Source organism: Harpia harpyja, chromosome 10 (assembly GCF_026419915.1).
Source record: "Harpia harpyja isolate bHarHar1 chromosome 10, bHarHar1 primary haplotype, whole genome shotgun sequence".
NCBI classification, from domain to species: Eukaryota; Metazoa; Chordata; class Aves; order Accipitriformes; family Accipitridae; genus Harpia; species Harpia harpyja.
The window spans coordinates 22,129,363-22,144,621 of NC_068949.1; the positions used below are offsets into that span (position 1 = coordinate 22,129,363).

At 36.2% G+C, this 15,259-nt stretch overlaps 1 protein-coding gene across 4 annotated transcripts in view; it reads right to left on the minus strand.

Annotated features, from left to right (window-relative positions):
* ADK (adenosine kinase) overlaps positions 1 to 15,259 on the minus strand; it is a 298,735-nt gene that overhangs the window by 66,463 nt on the left and 217,013 nt on the right. The window lies entirely within an intron of this gene.

The following is a 15,259-nucleotide window of genomic DNA, read 5'->3' on the forward strand; positions in this document are numbered from 1 at the left end:
TGGGCATGGCTGTGTAATCCTTGGGTTTCTTGTTTGGAGTCCATGTATGATGCTTTAAAAAAAGCCCTAATAATAATCAAGATCCAGGACTAAAATTTATATCAGGTCAATATAGAGTTAAAATCAGGGTACGAACCAATAACTTCAGTATTAAGAACTGCAGGTATGTTGTAAGAATTCTGAAATCCATAAGCATGAATATAAACTCAGGGTTAAGTTTATATTGAAAAAAATCCAATCACAGTAAGATAAAAGCTAGACAAGCAAGTTACTCATACATTAACTCCTACCTGTCATAATAGTATGAACAAAAACATACATGAAAAAAGTCCAATGTCCTGAACACATACTTCCCAGCTAATCTAGTACCACAAACACTAAAATATTTGAGTCATAACAATGGTTACATAGTTTTACTACAGGGTACCCTATCATTACTATTCTCAATAGTAGGACTGAGAAGACACCTCCCTGCGACACAGCTCTTCCATGGCTCTTTTGTGCTGACAGAGGACCAAGTTAACAAAGAGCAACCTACTTCTTACAAATCTTGCAATACACAATCCCTGCTGCCATGTTAAAGTCTAATGTGACAATACAGGGAAGCCCAACCTCCTTTCGCTTGGCTCTCCTGCATAAGACTTAGGCATAATACAGTTAATAATGAGAATGCATTCTTAGCCCACCATCTTTTACTCTGTTCTGCTAGAATCCAACAGTTGTTTTAAAACATGTGTACTACTATTAAAAGTTGCTGGAAGTATTCATGCAGTAAGCTGAAAAGATTGACAGTGAATTTTTTTACTTATATAGCAAAGACTAATTTGTATTTTACGCTGTTTCAGCAATCTTTGACTGTTTTCTCCAAAATCACTGCTCAGTGGCACCATATGGAGCATGTTGAACTTAAGATACCAAGAATGTGTCCAAGATATATCTCACTCCAGTGTGTTAAAACATTCCACCCTGCAGCTGTCATTATAGGAATATAATTCATACCCTAAAGTTTAAAGAAAAACAGTGTAGCTTACTATGCTTACAAAAATACAAGATTTTTTTGGTTCCAAGTAATGGTCAGTAAATGGAGAGCAGTTAATCTTAAATACTGCCTTCTTAAATATTTTAAATTTTAACTGATCATGAACTGCTTTAATTCTGCATATTTAAGACTGCAAACAAAAAAAAAAACCCATGCAAAAGAAATACCAGAAAAATCTATAGTGAACGGACTTGTATATCTAGAGTTAGCATAGCCCATCATTACTTTTTTCTTTTCCGTTGGTTGTATTTCTTTTAAAAATTGATGTATGAGATTATGGGGCAAAACCCTGAGCTACACTTTTGGTAATGGCACTGAGCAAGCATATGATCACTGTTATGACATTTCACCTCTCTCTGGTTGTTACTTCCCCATTCTTTTGTTTGTTATCTCTGTTTAAAATTAAGTTTCTCAGGACAGGACATGTCTCTTACTCTGTTTTGTACAGCGTATAGTACTCCAAACACCTTCTATAAAGTTAACTGCTGTAATAATAAGGGTAGGAGATAGGCAAGAAAAAAGAACACATGATGGTTTCTTAGAAAAGCTGTCTTGGGATGGACACATTACTCAAATGGTCAATTTGCAAGCTAGTAAGGCAAGTTGCCTTAGAAAAGGATCCACAAAACCATTTTAACATGCCAACTCATCATATATTCTGTATATGACATGTTTCAGAGGAAAACTATTTTAGAAAATTTGAAAATTTTATTGATACAATTTTTCATATGCCTTTGTAAAGTCAGGAAGTTGTATGAGGCTCAAGGGAAAATGTTTTAGAAACCTTCTAAGGTTATCCCATAATACCTTATTGATAAATAAACTCGTATGAAAGGCTTAATATCCTGGAGACCTTCAAGGGCAGGCAGTAAGTTCTGTGTGTCTTGCTGGCAAGCTGGGGATCTCCCCTCTACAATATTGTCAATCTTCCATTTACAGCCATCCAAGGACCAAGGGTATTGATGCAGGCCTGAACATTGCATGCCTTATGTCTCTAGCCAGTATAATATTAGGGAGGCATTTCGTATTTGCAGGGAGATTACTGGGAGCAGGAACACAGAAAGGGTTTTCAAGGGGTGGTTTATTATAGAAAGATGGCTAGTTCAGAGCATAGAAACTCGCTCTGTTGAGAGAGAACAGTAACTATGCTCAGTAGTAAGTAGTACTGAAGACCTTGTTACACTTTCCACGTAGCTGAGACAGGCAACATAAGATCCATAGAAGTGTTTGTAAAATGTGGAATTAAAATAGGAAAACATTGCACAGTTATACCAAATTTGCACCCCAGGCTGTTGCTGAGTATGATGTGTTTGATTCCAGAAAAATGGAATGCAAGAAATATACAAGAAAAAAAATGTAGTTAAGGAAATGTTATGAAAAGGTAAGCATCGTAACTTGTTAAGATCTTGATTTAAATCAGTAACATGGTTTGGACAGATTAGTATAGACAAAATTAGTTACATTTCAAACAGTTTGCAGGATGAGTTGGATATATTTCAAATCTACTTTTGGGAATTCTATCTACATGAAGTACAATTTTTCTTACTCATTATCCTGAACTAGGATTTATTGCAAGAGGTCTTGTTAACAGATGAACAAAACAGTACCACTGAAAACAGTTGTTCAACTCTAATTAAAAAGAATTCATTAGAAAACTTTCCACATGTATAAATTGTAAAATGAGAGAGTTCTAATTATCTGGCTAATCTTTTCTTGAAAGAAATATCTTTGTTCAAGGACCACAGAACTGGCCATAATGGACCAGATCAGCTATCTATCTAGTCCAGGGCCCTGTCTGTGGAAAACTGTTATACAGAAAACCGCAGGAAACCGAAAGTTTATAGAGCAGTCTGGTTTCCTGTAAACTCTCATTGAAGAGTTGGCTTTTACCCTGAAAAACAAGTGTTAAAGGATATTAACTATGGATAGTCATATTGTCTAATTATCCAATTCTCCTCATCTACCTAACACTCAAAATCATTACTGTATCATTGAACATACAGATTTTGAAATAGAAAAATTAGGGGGTTTGCTTTGTGTTTCATTACATGAGATAACAATTCTAAAAATTGTTACCTTGAACAATAGCCACAAGAAAGAATGTCTGCATAATTTACTCCTGAATTAAGCATCCTCCTGGTGTGATAACATTCCTTGTTAACCTATCACATATTATTCTCTCAGTCTAGATCTACCCAAATGCCCCCCAAAGTAACCAACTTCTGTGAATTTATGTTGCAGTATTCTATACAGTGCACTTTTAAGTTCCAAATAACAAGAAAGAGAAACTCTAATTTAAGAATAGTAGAGGTGAAGGTTGATTAAAAAAAGATAATTGACATTTAACTTTGTAAAAAAACCAGCTCCAGTGGAAGAGGTGCAAAACGAATAGGTATGCTTTGAATGAAGTCTGTTACAAGGAAGATCCCCCCTAAAATACTTAATATCTTTACCATAAATGACAAGATAACTTTGGGATGACTTACATTGTCAATTCCATGCCAGATTAAAAATTATCCCAAGAACACAGCTGAAGATGATGTTACACTAAATGCTTTGATCTTGATTTTAGCTTGCTCTACCTGAAATATATACATGCACCACTCATCCTGGGACACAAAGTTCTTGTATGAAATATGAAAGAAACTCACCTGCAAGTAGAGTTAATACGGACTCCTGAAACGTATGGTTTCCACGGTGTACTCTGCATAATGGGTCCCCCTCCCACCAGTGCTACCCTTTAGAATGCTCATACGTGTGTCTACCCACCTCTCAGATAATGCATGTTCAGAGATGGGCTACAACTGGCCAGCATAAGGCTATGTGCTTCTTCAGTTCTTGTCACCAGTTTAGATTCTAGAAGAAATGAATTTGGTTCCAGATGATAAGTGTTCTTTTTTGAGCAGTTAGATTCAGTAGTTTGACTCATTATCCTAATTCATATATACCAAGATGCAGCTCCATCCAAATCTGGCATTTACTTTGATGTTCAAATCAAATGCATAGTGTTTGGCAACTATATGTGCAGAATTTAAATTGACTGATCCATTTATCTGAAACTGGTATGTGTCCAAGACCACTCACAGATGTATCTACTGGTCTAGTAGAAATTCCAACGAGAGGAAAAAGACATGTTAATTATAGCTGCTCCAAAATGACATATATATTAAATATTGCGTGCATTGAGACCAACTGACTGCCCATACACAGAGGTCATACATGTTTCAAAAAAAGTTAAGAAAAAACTTCAGGTGAACCGATGGTGAAAGATACCTGCAATTCCATGAAATTTCAGATATTTTTCCAGTTGCAGGAAGGTCTTCCTTTCAGAGCAATCAGAACTGCCCCAACAACACAATTTATGGCTACAACTTCATTTCTCCTGAAAATTCTGGTTCTTTTAAAAAAGAAAGAATGTTGTACAACCTGGAGAGGTCAGTAGTCTGACTAGACAAGATAAAAATGCCCTGGTCTCTCAGAGGAATTCCAGAGCAGAAACACCTTTTGTTAAAAGAGATCCTGAAGAGGACCTAATTCTGAGAGGTCTCTTACCTGCCAGGAACCAAAGATACTGATAATAGCTTGGCCTCTCAGAATTACAAAAATAGTATCCTTCAGAACGACAGCCACAGAGAAAGTAAAATAAGCATGCTGTTGATTGGCACCTGCAGACTGGCTTAGACTCAAAGGATGATAACATCAAGATGAAGAAGCAGAATTTCTCAGTAAAAACTATGTGTTTCCCCTGAATCAATCCATCAATCTTCAGCATCAGAAAAATTTGAAATAAAACTCCTAACTCCAGGAATATTTGGAACATCCTCAGATAGCCTGTTCAACTAGTAAGGCTTGAAAAGTATCACTAAGAACAGATTAGCTGGGGATCCTAAGGATCTTCCATTGGAATGTGTACCACTTTCCCATTGCTTTCAAGTATGCTTCTCAAATGCTAAAGGTTTTTGCTTACTGACAAGGAAAGCCCGTGGCCTTATGGAGCAGGGAGAACCAGCTGGCTCCGAGCTCTGAGGCTCGGACCAGAAGGAGTTGCTGATGGCTGCTTCCTTTGTAAGGGTGGTGAGGAAGTCCTTCTCCTTAGCTGCGGTTGGGAAGAAGAAACTTGTGAAACTGCTGCCTCTGAATGAAATAACTTGAGGATGATGAATACAATTGTTTGTTGAATTCCAAATTCAGAGTAGTGGGTCCCCCTCTACACAGCTAGAAACAACCAAGATACAGACAGGTTTATATATTTCAAAATTTCTACCGTCCCAGCCATTAGACTGCTACAATTCTTTCCTTTAGAGGAAAGCTCCTTCACCTGGAAACTACTTTAGCATGGGAAGCAAACTGACTCATATATGCATGTTTCCCTAATGTCACTGCGTATGTTGCTGGTTTTGACATGGAATTTAAGGTGGCAGATGAGGGTCTGAGGACTTAATGAGCAACATTTTGGCATTGTTACTTATCACGTTTGTGCTGGCAGTACTTTTACTACAGTAAAGGTTTAGTAGATCATTTCTGTGGAGAATTAAAAAAAAAAAAAGTATAGTGACTAGGACAGATGAGTTCTGTTAACTTAGAACAAAAACCTAAGCAAAGCAATTTCTCCACCTTGCTTCCCTGGGAGGTCAATATTTAAACAAATGGTATTGTAAGTCAGAATATGACCACTAAACCTCAAAATATAGCTTAAGGAGACACTTTCATGTGACTGCAAAATTATCACCCAAAGGCTGTTGTAAATGGGGTGGCTTATGTTTATAAATAAGGCAAGGTTTTAGGGATCAATTAATACCTTTGGGAAAACCATGGATGCTTTTATGTATCTTTCACGTACTTTAGGTATGCTGCAACTGTATTCTTTTCTACTCCTTTTCCAAGCTCCTTTCCTAAGTTTCTGACAACTCTTTGAAAAACTATTTAGAAATTAATAAAATATTTTTGCAACCCTTACATATATTTATGACCCATTGCATATGCTTCACAATATAGTGCACACTTAGCTTTCCTTTTAATGCCATTTATAGGAGGGACAAATTATGTTTTAATTGTATAATTAGTAAATTTAATCCATGAAAATGCCCAGTATTATCAGGTCTAATGTCTTAACTCTAAATTCTAATTAAAAATTAAAATACAGATTTTAATCAATAACAGTTTAGCAGAAGTCAGTTCTAAATACCTTCAACATATCTGCCAATGCATGAAGGAAAAATCTTTTTGCATTGTTTACTTACACATAGCACCTTTTTAGTAGTCTTAAGAAAACATCAGTGGGTTACATTTATTCTTATAAAATCTACAAACAGTAGGAATCCCAGTGACAGAAGATTATATAACTAGTTGGAAAGAAGAAAGGGTTCAAATGCCTAGTTTTGCTCTTCTTTGTTGAAGAAAGGCAGAAAAATGAGACTACTTAATAGATTTGTAATCAGATGTGAAACTCTCTTGAAGGAATAAAAATATTATTTGAGCTATATAAACAGGGTGAAGGAAGGTGTTGATAGAGAAAGATAACATGAGAAAAGAAACAGGGTTGAAACTATAGTTTTGAAAAAATAGTGCTATATAATAGTACAGAAAAATATGTTAACATAATAAAGATGTTGCCAATTCTATGCCAAACCCCCCAAACTATGCTTTCAAACTGCCTCCTTATAAAACAGTCTTAAAAACAAAAATCAAAAGCCGTTCTAATGCACTTTCAACGTACTTTTGTACAACTTCACATTTGCATTTTGTACATATTTTTCTTAAGCAGCTTCAGTATTAAAAACTAAAACATTTGCACTCATACAGACAGAAAAACACATCTACTTTTAGTTTCTGCTTTCGTTATGGTATACTGCGTATTTTCTTGAAAAGTTTAGTTTAGAGTAGTTTAGAGCAGCCTCCAGACCTACAATACATGATCACAGGGTTTTGACCACCATCACAGACTTACTACTGGCTCCTTGACTATCCTTCCCTTTTCTTCTCTTTCAAGTACCCTTTATTCAGACTCAAATTTGTAAACACAGGAAGCACCAATACATACTTCTTAGGCAAATACAAGCTCTTCTATAGAAAAACCTCTGTCCAAGAACTTTACAACATAATAACATTCATCTAAATACCTGCAGATAAAACTATATCAAGTGGCTGCATATATAATGTAAGTCAAGATTAAAAAGGATATTGCTGTAAATACTATACAACAGAAATAAAATTTTTAAGTCAGACAATGTCCCCAGCTGTGTTTCTTTCCTGTATTGCTTGGGAGACCCAAACAATATAGACTGGTTAGATCAGATGAAACAGAGAGGTTATCAGGCCTTCTTTTTCAAAGTCCTCTGTATGACCATGTATTACCCTCTCATCTAGTCAGATCTAGTGATCATGTTGCCCGGTGTCCTGGTTTCAGCTGGGATAGAGTTAATTTTCTTCCTAGAAGCTGGTATAGTGTTATGTCTTGGATTCAGTATGAGAAGAATGTTGATAACACACTCATGTTTTCAGTTGTTGCTAAGTAGTGTTTAGAATGAGTCAAGGATTTTTCAGCTTCTCATGCCCAGCCAGCAAGAAGGCTGGAGGGGCACAAGAAGTTGGGAGGGGACACAGCCAGGACAGCTGAACCAAACTGGCCAAAGGAGTATTCCATACCATGTGACATCATGTCCAGTATATAAACTGGGGGGAGCTGGCTGGGGGAGGGGATCGCTGCTCAGGAACTAACTGGGCATCAGTTGGCGAGTGGTCAGCAACTGCATTGTGCATCACTTGTTTTGAATATTCCAATCTTTTATTATTATTATTGTCATTTTATTATTACTATCATTATTAGTTTCTTCCTTTCTGTCTTATTAAACCGTTCTTATCTCAACCCACAAGTTTTACTTTTTTTTTTTTTCCCCAATTCTCTCCCCCATCCCACTGGGTGGAGGGGAATGAGTGAGCGGCTGTGTGGAGCTTAGTTACCAGCTGGGGTTAAACCACGACACCTGGGAAAGCTGGACTACCTCAGTGATTCAATAGTAACCTAGCCCACAGAACTCATTCTTGCTATGGACATAAAATTTGCTTAATCTGACTAAAGGGGGCAGATGAGACTATGTGATGAAGGCAGGTGAGAGAAGTCTGCATCAGCTCATATTTAGATGTTATCCATGGGGATAACATGGCACTGCAGCCTTACAATTCACTGTAAGGACTGTAACAGGAGGAGAATTGCCAGTGTGTTTTGGCCTAAAAGGCTTTAGCATGATCTAACAATGCTCTGAATCAGAAACTGGCTACATCCGCCCCAAATAGGGCTTGAAATGTGGAGTCAGTTGAATAGACCTTAGCTAGACTGGAAAACAAAACCTTTATTGAAACCTGTGTATTTTACCTGCATTGTTATCTGCAAATAGCTCTGTGAAATTAAATTATTCTGGATTTACACTGTTTTAAATAAGTTTTTGTGAACATTTCTGCCTTCATTCTTCTAGTTCTTATCAACTGTGTAACTAAATTTTATTCATACTCCTATTTTCGCAGCTCTTACATTATATATTTGTATTATATTATATGTTTTTGCCATAGGACTCTGATTATTGAAAATGCGTATGCAGTTCACCTTTAAAAGGCTTTCAGAGACATATATTAATATTACACTAAAAACTGAACACCAAATTCTGCAGGTCTTTTCCTCCAGACAGCTGAGTTTTGTCCTAGATGTATCTAGCGGCTGACAACATTTCAGGACACTAACTGAAGAAAAAAGGTAGAACTTGATTTTGCTTGTTCCTGGCTCTACTCTTGCCGTATGACCTTGGGCAAATAACCTCTCAATTGTCCACCTGTAAAACAGAGACAAGATTACACACCCACCTTATTGGTTTATTCTGAGCTTTAATGTTTATGAAGTGTTATGAGACGCTCTGGGAAGTGCTACAAAGTGAAAAGGTTATCAATCATCGTCAGTAAAACACAAGCTGCTGAAATACAGTGAAATCTGCCTTCCCTTCTTGCAGGACATGTTCTGTCTTGTGCTATGCTCTCTCCAGTATTCACAATCTTAAAAGTATCTCAACACTGCATAGCATAAGAAAGGATAAATATCCCTAAGCATTCTGAGAGACTACCACAAAATATTTTTAGCTTTAAGAAGTGAACAATGTTGGAAAATATAAGCTTCTCTTCTAAATACCTGCTTGTTTTCTGTAACAGGAAAAAAGAAAGCCATTTTTGAGATAGAATTCTGAAATTGCTTAAATAACTAGACATTAGCTGAAAGCAGCACTAAATATAAATTTAAACACTTGGCTCTTGATTTTCCTTTCATTCATAATGTACTAGGTAAACTCTACCAAAATAATTACTTGCTTATTACTCATGAATTTCAGTGCAGCAGCTGAGACAATGTAGATAAATAAGATGATTAATTGAAACAGAATGAATCACAACAAAATATGTTGTTGTATAAGGTATGATTAACTCCACAGTGATTCATATCATTTCAGATAACAGGGCTTTTATCAAAGACGGCTGCAAGGTTGGGAAATGATTTAAAAGCATTTTATCTTAGAGAGCCACTGTAGTTCACAAGGGGGGGGGAGTAGAGATACAGAGAGGCACATTCAGTGTCTGCAGCTGAAATAGCCTTGGGCTGTTTCAGCATCCTTCCCACAGCACATCTTTACAACATGCCATTGACATTATCAACCTCCCTTGTGCTAGAGACCCTCTCATTCTTCAGTTGGCCACAATTTATTAGATATTCCAATACTGAGAAAGTTAATTCTATGAATTAAGCAGCAATATTACAATGCCATAGCTTTCCCATAATTGAAACCACAACACCTGCACCGGGAAATAAGTGTCAAAATTCTACAAAGAGATCAAAGAAAAATAATATTTATTTTTCCTCTATTCAGAATTACAATTTTTAATTCCCAGGCTCCCTCCAAAGACTTTGCAGAAATCTTAAATGTAGGATTTATAAAAAGAAATTGCTATCTGTTTACTGCAGTTTAGAAAAGCAAACACCAGCAGCTGCTGACCTTAAAACCTCTACCTGTTAAAATAGAAGAGAAGATGAGATGTCTCCTTACAAAATTTTTTCCCATGTGTATTTAATAAACTGGGTCAGAATATCTGACTATGATTTTTAACTTAACTGCAGACTCCCTGCAGGGGACTGTGCAAACCTCAGTCTCTCACTCAGCCTGCGAAATGAAGATAATTACCCTCACCTGTGGGGCAAGTTTCTGAGAACTGAAAGCATAAGGAAAAGGAAAATACTGGCATATAAATTGAAATGCAAAACACTGACACCCAACTTAATTTCATTTAAGATGATTAATGTTTCTGAAAACTTAATTCAAAATGAGTAAAGATGTAGAGCTGAAGGTAAAGGTTGAACTCATACGGAAGATAGCTTGCAAACAACCACTGACTGAAAATAACCCCTCAATATGGACCAGTTCCAGTAAGCTAAAAAGCAAGAATCAACGTCTCTTAAGGGCTCTTTATATAACATACATGCAAGTTAGCAGTACAGTAAAATGAGCCTCTTCAAGATACTCAGTTTCAAATATGATCTAGTATTTACTTTCTACTAATAATTCCAAACATTCAAAAATAATTTTAAATGCTTACTTGAAAATACTTCAAACATAAACATAAATTTGGTGATATTTATGGCATGACCAGCCATCCTTTGCTATGTTCCTTACTTCTTGGCCCCATGTGATACAGAGGAACAGGCTGAAATGTTTGTCTCCCTTTCATTATTTATTGAAAGTCAAACTGTATGTCCCTTCCTCCACACACCAAATTACATTTGCCACCCGATCTTCTCCTGTTCCCTACCTCTTAATCGTTTCCTCAGAATCAGACAATTCACTAGTGTGAAAGGACATTCAGGTAGTGTAGAAAACTACCTGCTAGGTCTATAAACAGTAGCAACTACACTGGTGTAAATTCAGATCAATTCAGTTATGCCATTATGAATGCACACTAGTTTAAAAAGAATCACCATGAGGCTCATTTATCTTACAAAAGTGATTATGTCTCATTCAAGATTCTTGTGAGCTGCGGGCAGGTTCCTAAGCCTGCAGGTATCAGTCGGGTCCCAGGTGATAATCCAGTGGAGGAAATTTGCAGGCAGGACTGAAGGTTGTCCATAGTGTCATATCTTAATGTAATACATCAAAGTACATAGAGTGAAAGTTGTTTACAAACATGCATTATAGGTTACAGAAAGGGAATAGACCAATTTGTTTGGAAACTGTCATTTAGGTGTTGAACACGGTTTTAAGCCAGAAAAATTAGCAGCATTTCCATTCGCTTCCCTAGTTAAAATAAGCACAAAACTACAGACAGACTGCAAGTTCAAAATCAGGAGCATGTTAACCACTGTTATCGATTTTAGATTTATTTTTTTTCCTTGCCATTAAAGAGAATTTTCCATGTCATTAAAGAGACTTGCCTTTATATAGGCTTATATAGGTTCTTAAATGCTGTGTCCAAACCACATATATTTGCAGGGATGCTTCTGTTAGTATTTGATAACTCACTTGAAAATATTTTAAATTAAGGAGGCACAATATACCATTTTGGTATAATTGTAAGATGAAATGATTACAAGACCCGTTTGATATCTTATTGCATACAAAGGCACCTGTCTTTTTAAAAGCTCAGGATTCATAACTCCAGAACCACCACTAAAGATACTGTCATTGCTTTTTAAAACATAGAAGTCTTGCATGCAACCATCTTTCTTTTCAGCACATTTGCTGTCACACCAGCATCAATTTCCCGATGAGCTTGCAGAAGCATCTGTCTTTGCAGAACTTCAGCTTACAATCCTGTAATTAATTTGTTCAGAGACTGGGTGTTTAGAAGTAACAGCTCTTTACACTAGAGAGGAAGAGGATCTAATTTCCAAGAATAATTGTTTTCTTAGTTTTCTTTGTTATATTCGTGCTTTAGAAAAATCCACGATTTCTCTTCTATATAGCCTCCTCAACTTCTACTGATCGCTGTATACTGCAAGCTATATTCTTTGGTTACATTTCTTGTTGTAAAGCAATAGATGAGGAGCTCAGCATGTGTGTAAATCTAAAGTTTCTAAATTCTAAAATTTCTCAGCCATGTCCTGCCTACATGTAGGAAGAGAACCCAGAAGATCTTTACAACATCAATATCTTAATAAATATTCCTCTGAGTCATGAATGACTGCCATATGCAGGGATGAATCATGTGAAAGCTTTGTAGCATCCCTTGAATTCTGAAAACCTCCACAGAAAAGAAACTGCTATCCAGCTGCACGTCCCAAAATACACAGACCGTTCCCCCCAGAAGTAGTTCCTTCCCTGAGGAGATGCCATTGTAACACACATCTTTTGGGGAGACTGGAAATTGAGTTCAGATTCCTGTGCCCATTATCGACTTTGATGGGTCAAGTATATCAGAGACATCAAGCTTTAGCCCTAATTGGGAAAGCGGAAAGAGGTCTGGGAAAGAAATACATGCAAATTTAGGCTCCTTTACTTGCCTAGTATAATTGTTGAGTAGGAAACATTCCACAACACTGTGTAGAGGGGTAATTTTAAAAGCTTTCACTCCTTTGACCATTCTGTTACTGAAAGTTACTTTGAGTTGCAAAATATGTACTCTAAGGTGAGCTTTTACAGATGAATTAAGCAGCAACTTGTGACAAAGCAGTTATCATCAGGAGATAATTGACCTTATTTGAGAGTTAAGCATCCTGAGGCAAAGTAGAGTGTGCTTAATCCTGGCAGGTTAATTATCCAGTGATTATGGTAGCTTGGAAGGTATTATTGCTAAGAACCATTTGCAAAATGACACTATTAAAAAAACCTTAATTTAATAAAAATTAAAAGCAATGACAATAATCAAGTTCTCCAGTCATGTGTTGCTAGATAATGACTGCAGAATGGCGCTAATTGGTTAGCAGCAATGAACATATAATTATTCCTATTCTGAATGTTCTGTACTAAATTTATTATGTGAAGTACAGTTAATAAGTATCAAAAATCCCAGGCAAGATGTTTGGCTAGTTATAAAAGGGATTTAAACAAATGATCAAAACACCAGTGGTCACTGAGGAAATGCTGAAACTGATACATGTACTGAGTAGTTATCCCAGCATTCGGTGTCTCCACTGCTGTTAAGGGTGTGCTGGCATTTACATTCTAAACTAGAACATTTATTCTGAGAGGTTTATAACTTGCCCATTTTAATTACCATCTGGATGAAACTTGAAATAACCAATCTCCATTCAGATGTAAATTTTTAAGTAGAAGATGTAATTTAAAATCAATTTGCCAATTGTTTTTAGTTTAGGAATGGCAGCAATTTGGAATTTTGCTGTTCTTGGACGTTTTTGCATTACTCAAAAAATAAACAGCTCTGCTTAACAATAAAATTGTATCGGTCTATAATGTGGAGCGAAGATAAATATAGGGAAGAATAAAAATTATGTCTAAGAGTTATTGTTTGTACTAATAAATTAACAACCACACCACTTAGTATGCCTTGCTTATATGTTAACATATGCACTTTCAGTATTTAACTAAACTAGCAAAACTGATGGAAAATGTAGCAAAAAGCAAAAGGAAGTCACAGTAAATGGGCAAAAATTTGGTGTTGGCTAGCTGAAGTGATTCATTGCCCATCAAAGCATATATAAACACAAAGAAGTCCTGAATGTACTTGTAGATGAAATGAATACAGGAGAAAAAAAACAAAAGCAATAACAAAGAAGGAAGCTACTAGAAGGCAGCACATGCCAGAATGAGATTCTCTTGAGTTTTGCAACTACTCTTTACCACAAACCATATGCAGAGAGCAGAAATACTGACAATCACGAGATACAGCAGCTACTAAAAATTAGAAGCACACCATGCCAAGAGCGTAGTTTCAAGTCACACAGAAAGACAAGAGAATAAACCACTGCAAACAGCATTTCAACAACTCAAAAGCAGCAATGGCCAGCTTATCTATCAGAAAGCGAAGACTAAAAAATGACCAGGGTTTCAACTGACTAGTATAAGTAACAAATCATAAGTGGCTGGTACTCTGAATATATGTATGTCCTACCGCCAAGTTTAAGGATGATCTTACCCTGAAAGATACTAAAATGCTTCAGAATTTATACACAGAAAATGCAGGGTGTCTTTCAACTTTAATACACACAACAGTCCTATACAATATTTTATGAATAATACCATAGCAAACTGAAACGGCAGGGGAAATTAAGGTAGTCTGAATATAATTTCTAAAATTGGAATGTTGCCAGTACAGTGGACTATTGCTTATAAAGAGCACAAATATACAAAAAGTAACAACCTATGTTTTATCTTCTGAAAAACAGCGTCTAATGAACCACTGTGATCTGAATTCTCCTAATAGGTCAATGGGGCAATATTTATATAAAAGAGCAGCAAGGTTTAAGCCCAGAAGTTTCTATGAAGCCCTTCCACCCAAACATTGACTAGACTTGGTATTACTTAATTTGTGAAATCTGACAAGATTTTTTTGTTGAGATTATACTGCTATTTAATCAAAATATTCAGTAGCATCTTTGTGAGGACTGTATAGATAAAGACAGAACCAAGGTAACAATTGGCAATAGCAGCAAAATGTCTGGAAAATACTTCTTCTGTATCATTAACTATAGTTAAAAAGGTTTTCCTTATCCTACTGCATCTAAAAACATAGCAATTTTCTTCATTTTAAAAATACTATTTTGGTTTAGAAGTCCTGTATCTGTAACAATGCTAGCCCCTAATGTGGACAACAGTGTAAAAACTGACTTGTGTTGGTGTCACAATCAGGAATAACCACTGACAGGAATAAGTCGCTTTTCCAGAATTTTCCTGTACTAATGTAGTTACCTTGAGAGACAAGCCCACGCTCCATTTAGGTGTGTCACACTTTCCAAGGCTTTTTTAAACTTTTTTCTGCTGAGCAAACTAATAAATATTTAAAAGCACTTTCTGAAGTGGAAAAAAAAAATCAAAAAGTGATAGCACTACCATGAGTGAAATTTGAATTCATTTGGTCTACCACCATGGACTTCCAGGCAGAATTGGTCCATCTATCATAAAATCATTGAGAACCTTCTAAACCAATTAACTGTTTCTTAGTTTTCTCCTCAAAGAGTCTTCTTCATCATGCACATGGACAGTTATTACAAAGCAGCCAATGTGTTGGATATTTTCTCTT